The 6,493-nt window shown below is 36.2% G+C and overlaps 2 long non-coding RNA genes across 2 annotated transcripts; both read left to right on the forward strand.

Annotated features, from left to right (window-relative positions):
- Positions 1-398: 398 nt before the first annotated feature.
- On the forward strand, positions 399-1,387 carry LOC148787814 (uncharacterized). The gene is made up of 3 exons (XR_016066216.1): positions 399-677; positions 759-858; positions 942-1,387. It is a non-coding gene; the product is annotated as an uncharacterized LOC148787814 (long non-coding RNA).
- Positions 1,388-2,499: 1,112 nt separating this feature from the next.
- On the forward strand, positions 2,500-6,193 carry LOC148787815 (uncharacterized). Its single transcript, XR_016066158.1, has 2 exons — positions 2,500-2,643; positions 5,532-6,193. It is a non-coding gene; the product is annotated as an uncharacterized LOC148787815 (long non-coding RNA).
- Positions 6,194-6,493: the final 300 nt, after the last annotated feature.

The following is a 6,493-nucleotide window of genomic DNA, read 5'->3' on the forward strand; positions in this document are numbered from 1 at the left end:
GGAACTACACAGGCAGCTAATGAGACATTACAGCAGTCTGCCACCCTGGCGGCTGCTCCACCACCACCACCACCACCATCAGCGCACCAGTACATCAGCCTCGATGATGCATGGTAAATTTGCTTATCCAATTTTTTTAGTATTATTTTATCTGGAAAATGTCTAATGTAACATGTCCTTTCAGGTATAACCACCTCTTCCACAAGCGTATCAATCCAGTCGTGAGGTGACATTTTCCCTACCCATGGCCACGTCTGAGGCAAGTGCAGCCAAAGCACCAACATTTCTGGTTCGAGAGCATGAAGATAATCAATTAAAAACTAATTTATTTCTATCTAATAATCTAATTGTTCAATTAATTTTAGTAATGTTTTCTTTAGTTTTACTATTACAGATTATCTACTGGTGGGACTGTGACGATGCTTTATGCTTCGAGGCTTCCACATGTGGGCCGGCAAGTACAATCGAAAGAGACTTTTTCCATCGTCTGGACCAGCCTGGTCAGGCTACTCTGGTTAGCCAACAAGGTCTAGCTTCAACACCAGACGTATTAGGCCAGCAAGGGCTTCCAGCAGGAGTCCTCAAAGAATAAGGCGAATCGGGCGGCGAACACTACAGCGTCCTCGACTTTGTATCGGGGGGGGCCTTCCTCTGTCAGCATATACAAGAGAAAGTTGGTAAGTAAATAATAGTATTTTATATGCTTTATCATGATTTTATATATACGATGCTAACTGTTTTTTTTCTACATGAGGTAGAGCTCGGTTTGCCGCCCAAACAGATGGAATTATTCGAGATTGGTGCTACAACAAAAAAGAGGATGGCGGCTAGAGCTGGCGGAGGGCAGCGGAGGTGGCGGTATGCAGCTAAATTATTAAAATTACTTTTTTTAAAAAACTAATTTTTCGTTACAAGTACAAATAATTTTGTTTGTTTTGCAGGAGATGTTCTTGAAGTTGCTGGAGGATCTTCGGCCTCAACTCATGATCGAGGACCATGATGCCCCTGCCGAATCGAGGGCTTCTTGTGGATGATGGAGCAGTAGATGTGGCTGGCTACAGTTGGGGGCAAGAACAAAGGCCGAGTGTTCGGTCTTGGTTCTAAAGCCCTTGTCTTCAGCCGCACATTCACATCACCACCACCACCGCCACCGTCAAATTCGACCATGGAAGACCGAATCAATCACCTCAAGCTCATGATGGCCATGATGAAGGAGATGAGAGCCTCCTCCTAGACCGTAGCTTCGCCTCCGACAATCCTTCGGCCTCAAGTGAGGACGATATTACGTCGCTGGCGAGGAGGGATTAGATTATGTTTTATATTTTTTTTTATTTTCGTAATTAAATAATTTTTCATATTAATATAATATTTTTCTTAATTTTTTGAACCCACCCAACCAAAAATCCTCCAGTTCTTTCATGTTTGACAATGTTTATTACATTTTATTATTTTATATTTATTCAATTAATTAAATTCATAAATACAATTAATTTAATTATATATAGAAATTTATTAAAATATATAAATTTATTTAGTTATTCAAATTTATTAAATATATTAATAAATTTTAAAATATAAATAAATTATAAAATTCAAAAATTAGGTATGATTTTAGTAATGGTAAAGAAAATATTACAAATTTAAATAAATAATCATTCCAAGTACCATTACTAAAACAGTTCTAAACGCGTGTTTCTAAACTGAACTGACTGTTTCAAATACTGCTACAACTATTTCAAACAAGTGTTCCTAATCAGCAATTATCCGTTCCAAATACCATTGCTATTTCAGTTTCTAATATGTGTTCCAAACTATGAAATACCATTCCTAATACCATTATTAAAACAATTGTACAAACGTGTTCCTAATTAAGACTAATCGTTCCTAAATCCGTTGCACTTTATAGTTCCAAAACCCGTTCCTATATTTATCACCCTATTAATAAAAACAGTTCTAAAATTTAGGCATAAGTATTACAAAGACCGTTCCAAAAGTTCCCCGAGAAAATTAATTTAGCTATTCCAAAATTCGTAAAAATCGTTCCAATTCAAAAAATAAAAAACGTTTGGACAAATTCAATAGTAGGAACTGATTTTTAATGAGAGTTATAGTTACCATCCCAAATACAAACAGTGTAACCTTAACATTCCTAAGTTATTGTAAAGCCATCTGTGAGGATGGATTTCGATCCGTTCCATAATCGTTTCAAAATCTGCCCCAAATAAGTTGGCGTCCTGAAAATCATTCAAAAGACAAAAAAAAAAAAAAAAAAAGTTCCAAAACCCGCCCCAAATCCCCCCCTTTTTTTGTAGCGCAGTTACAAGATTGGGATCCGTATATGACGTTTGTTTGTCCTCATCGGAACAGTTTAGCTAATAAATGACCATTCCTATTTGTTTTAACATAAATCCAACAGAATAAAACGTCGTCACCTTTTGAGAAAACGACGCCATTTTCTTATCGTTTCACCGATATTTCGAACAGTCATGATAAAGAATATCGTTCCAAATTTACCTCTTAGCAGATTTTTCACTCTTTCGCTCCCACTCTCTCTTTCTCTCTCTCTCCCCACTCCCCCACCCCCCACCGCCTGCCCCTGCCTCCCACCTCTATTAGCCCACCACTCTGTTGACCCAAAACAAGGTTAGTAATTTTATTTATGTATGTAGTATGTACAATTTTTGTGTGTAAAATGTATAATTTTTTCTTGGGACATTTTTGTCTAATTTATTGGGGAATTATTGTCTGTAACATGTGTAATATGAATGAATCTTTACTGATTTTATGTCATTTTTGGGACGAATTATTGTATGTAATATGAATTTTTTGGGCAAATTATTGTATGTTATATTTTTTATAGAATATTCAGATTTTTACTAATTTTTGAGTGATTTTTTTTTAGATTTTATTGTATTTAAAATTTTAGAATGTATGCATGTCATTTTTTTTAATTTTACAGATGTTTCTATAATTAAATTTTTTTTGATTTTCTTAATTTTTGCAGATTCTTTTATTTGTTCTGAAATTTGATGCAATTTCTTGAAATTGAAAATTATTTTTTTTTTGCAGTTTTCTGAAATTTTCTAAAATGCATTTATGAAATGAAAATTTAAATTTATGAAAAGTTAAATTTTTTAAAATAATAATTTTCCTTAATTTCTTGGAGTTTTATGTAATTGTTTGTATTTTAGAATATTTTAGAAAAATGATTGGATTTACAACACATTTTAGTGAAATTAATGAACTTAGTACAAATTTTAGGAAATGATTGGATTTAGTACACATTTAACAAAAATTATTAAATTTAGCACATATTTTTTGAAAAAATTGTTGGGGTTTAGTACATGATGCATACCAGTTTTTTGCCACACCACAAGAGTTGAAAGATTTTTAAGAAAATTCTAAGATTATCATAGAACTAGCGCTGCAAAATAAAGATTAACACTCTGATATCCAAGTCAATAATAGTTTATGAAGAAATAAAAAGGACAACTTGAATTAAAGTGAGAATAATGGTAAGAGAATGATGATAAGCTTTGAGTAGCTCAAAAATCAAGAGACAATTGAGAGAATAAGTAAGAGTTTGAGAGTGAAAAATGATGTTATCAAATGACAACACAAGACCTCTATTTATAGATATGTACAGAGCAGGATATGGGGGTTGTTGAAGAGTGTTTACATCGTTGAAAAGCCCTTTGAGTCAGCTATCATCCAAACCAAACTGTTTGAAATTGGGACTAGATTTGACTGAGATACGTGAGTTAGACTGAACCCTACCATGTCTACCTAATAATTCTATAGTTGGTTATTTGCATATTTCCCAGCTTGCTTGTTATTGATTCACCAGGAACCACCAAGAAATATTCTAGAGTGATGTGTACAAATGTGTTGGCGAGCTATAAGACTTGTCCTCCCAACTATAGGGTGATGTGTCCAACTAAAATGGGCTTGTATCATAGGCTTGCTAGTTCAGAAAGTTAGGAAGCAAGCTTGTGGGCCTTATCATTCTGCTGATGGGCTTTATCCATCCTGCTGACGAGCTAGTTGGTCTCTTAGCCGACTGGGCTTGGTCCACGAATTTTATGGGGCTTTATCACTCCGCCTCTCTGTCCAGAAGTGCATGTCGTATAGCGGGATTGATGGAGTATGTGACTGCTCTACAAAAAAAGAGAATTTTTTTCTTGCTCGTCCCAAGATGAATCCTGATAAGATGTTTGCAAGATGCTTGTTGGTTCGCTCATCTTGTGAGAACATAAGTTTTTTAACTTCGAATTTAGACCTACGAAAAAATCATGATTGGTAATGATTACGTAAATAATGAAGGAGAAGAGTCTTGTCCTTTTCGAAATTCGTTGGAGATTACGTAGAGGTGGGAAAGCCAATTGGCTACCGAGTCCTTAGTTAGGAAGACTGTTCATGGTAAGGCATATACATCTTTCCCTTCTGACTATTTTACCATTTTCCTAATTTAAGGGAATTACCCTCACTTTTTCTCTCGCATTTGAAACTACGGCATCTTCTAACCCCTTAATTTTATAAGCAGCCACTTCTCTCCTATTAGCACCTCGCCATGTCCACTGTCTCTAGGTAAGTCTTATACCTTTCCTAAAATTCTTAATCACGTATGAGAGCGTGTGATGAGCGAGCTATTGAGGATTTCCTAATTGATTTGACAGCCTTTTATGATACATCTCAGTCTAGCCTCGAAACGGGCAAGGATGAGGACGAGGTAAGTAGCAGGAGGAGAATTTCTAGGTAGGAATCCAGAAGGAGAAACACATAGGACATGGTTGTAGTTTCCGCACTACATGGGTTCTTGTTTCCCCTGGTCTTCCTAGGTACTCGACCCGTAATAGCACTGCTCCTTTCAAACTTTTATTACACCGTTTAAATACTTTCCAGTATGATCCTCGTGAGCTAGTTCACCCAGCCCTCCTTTTTCGTTCTGGGCTAAGTCCTAAAGAAGTTGTTCTGGATGCTAACATAACCTGTAATTTTTGTGGTCAATATGTTCAACAAGTTACTTTAGGACATGGCTCTAGGCACGGGAAAATTCCTTGGACAGGTTTTCCATCTAAATACTCTTCTGTCAAAAGCCCTTCCTCTACTCCCAATGAGTTCAATGTCTTTGGGTGATCCCAGAGGCAAGCGCCAACCATAGCCTATTTCGACCTCACAGAGAATGCCAAAGTCTCCACTGGTTCCCTAGCTCCTTTGGTACCTAAACCATCTACATGCATTGATACTCCCCGCCCCGCTGATGTAAAGATCAAGAGGGAGAAAATTAGCTTTGATGGGCTTCATCCTTCATGAAAGAGGAGAATGAGGGTAGCCAAGCAGTTGGTTTTCTAAAAGGACTCCTTTCTCCACCTGAAAAGTTTTCCTAAAAGCTTTGCCTCATGATCAAGGCATGAACTCTTTAGTTTCTCATATTAGTAAGATAAGAAAAAAAAAGGAGAACATCAAATTTAATACATTCAAGCATGCATGCCTGATAGACCCTTAACCTAATTTGCTGTCTATCTTGCCAGATAGGAATTTGTTTAGCTGGTTCGAACGGGAGGGCTGCTATGGAGGAGCTGGAGATGGAAATGGGGGAAAAGGAAAGCAAGCATGAAGCCAGCTTGACTCATTTAAGGTTAGATATATCAAGTCTTCATGAGCGCTTGGAGCAGGCGATGCTTAGCCTGAAAATTATCCTTCTTTTGAGGAGGGGAAGTAGAAATTGGAGGAGCTGTGGTCCAACCGGATGGCCGAATTCAAGAAATCAATGAAATTTCAACTACTTCTATCAAATAGCGCCTTGAAGTATTATTATCATGGATATCGAACCTGTGCTTCCCAACACGTTGTATTTATGGTCATAGGAGTGATTCTTATTTGATGCTAATGACATGCAAATAAATGATTGCTATGAGTTCCACTTCAACTTGATCTAGATATAGATAATGGAAGATACTTCTATATTCAGGTTGTTAATGATGAGTGCGCAATGTTTCCACCATCCCATTTAATTTGTTTGGCAAGTAGAAATTCATTTTTAGTTTTTACTTCAACATGAGGTACTTCTTAATGGTAGATCCTCTCTGCATTCTTTATCTAGATTACTCTTGCTCGTTTCAATTGTGGTGAATTATTTCACCTTTTACAACTTGGTATTGAATGAAAAATTAATTTGCTAAAGGGATACAAATGCCTTTCTTTTTCAAGCTTCAATTTATCTGAGTTATCTTTATTTCTCTAGACCTTAAATTGTGCATTTTCATTCTTTGCAATTTTTTGGTCCACAGTACTGGTGTTCATGGAGGACACTATTATGCTTTTATAACGCCCAACTCTATCCGACCAGTGACATTAAATTAATTATGGAATTTAGTCCATACAAAGTTTCATATCTGTTTTTGTAAATATTTTTTAGTTTGTATTGTTTGCGAAGGTTAAACTTCACTATCTTCATTTCACACTCTGTGTTTTGTTAGGCTATTAACTAATA

The sequence above is a fragment of the Sesamum indicum genome, linkage group LG6 (assembly GCF_026168435.1).
Source record: "Sesamum indicum cultivar Baizhima isolate 11 linkage group LG6, ASM2616843v1, whole genome shotgun sequence".
NCBI classification, from domain to species: Eukaryota; Viridiplantae; Streptophyta; class Magnoliopsida; order Lamiales; family Pedaliaceae; genus Sesamum; species Sesamum indicum.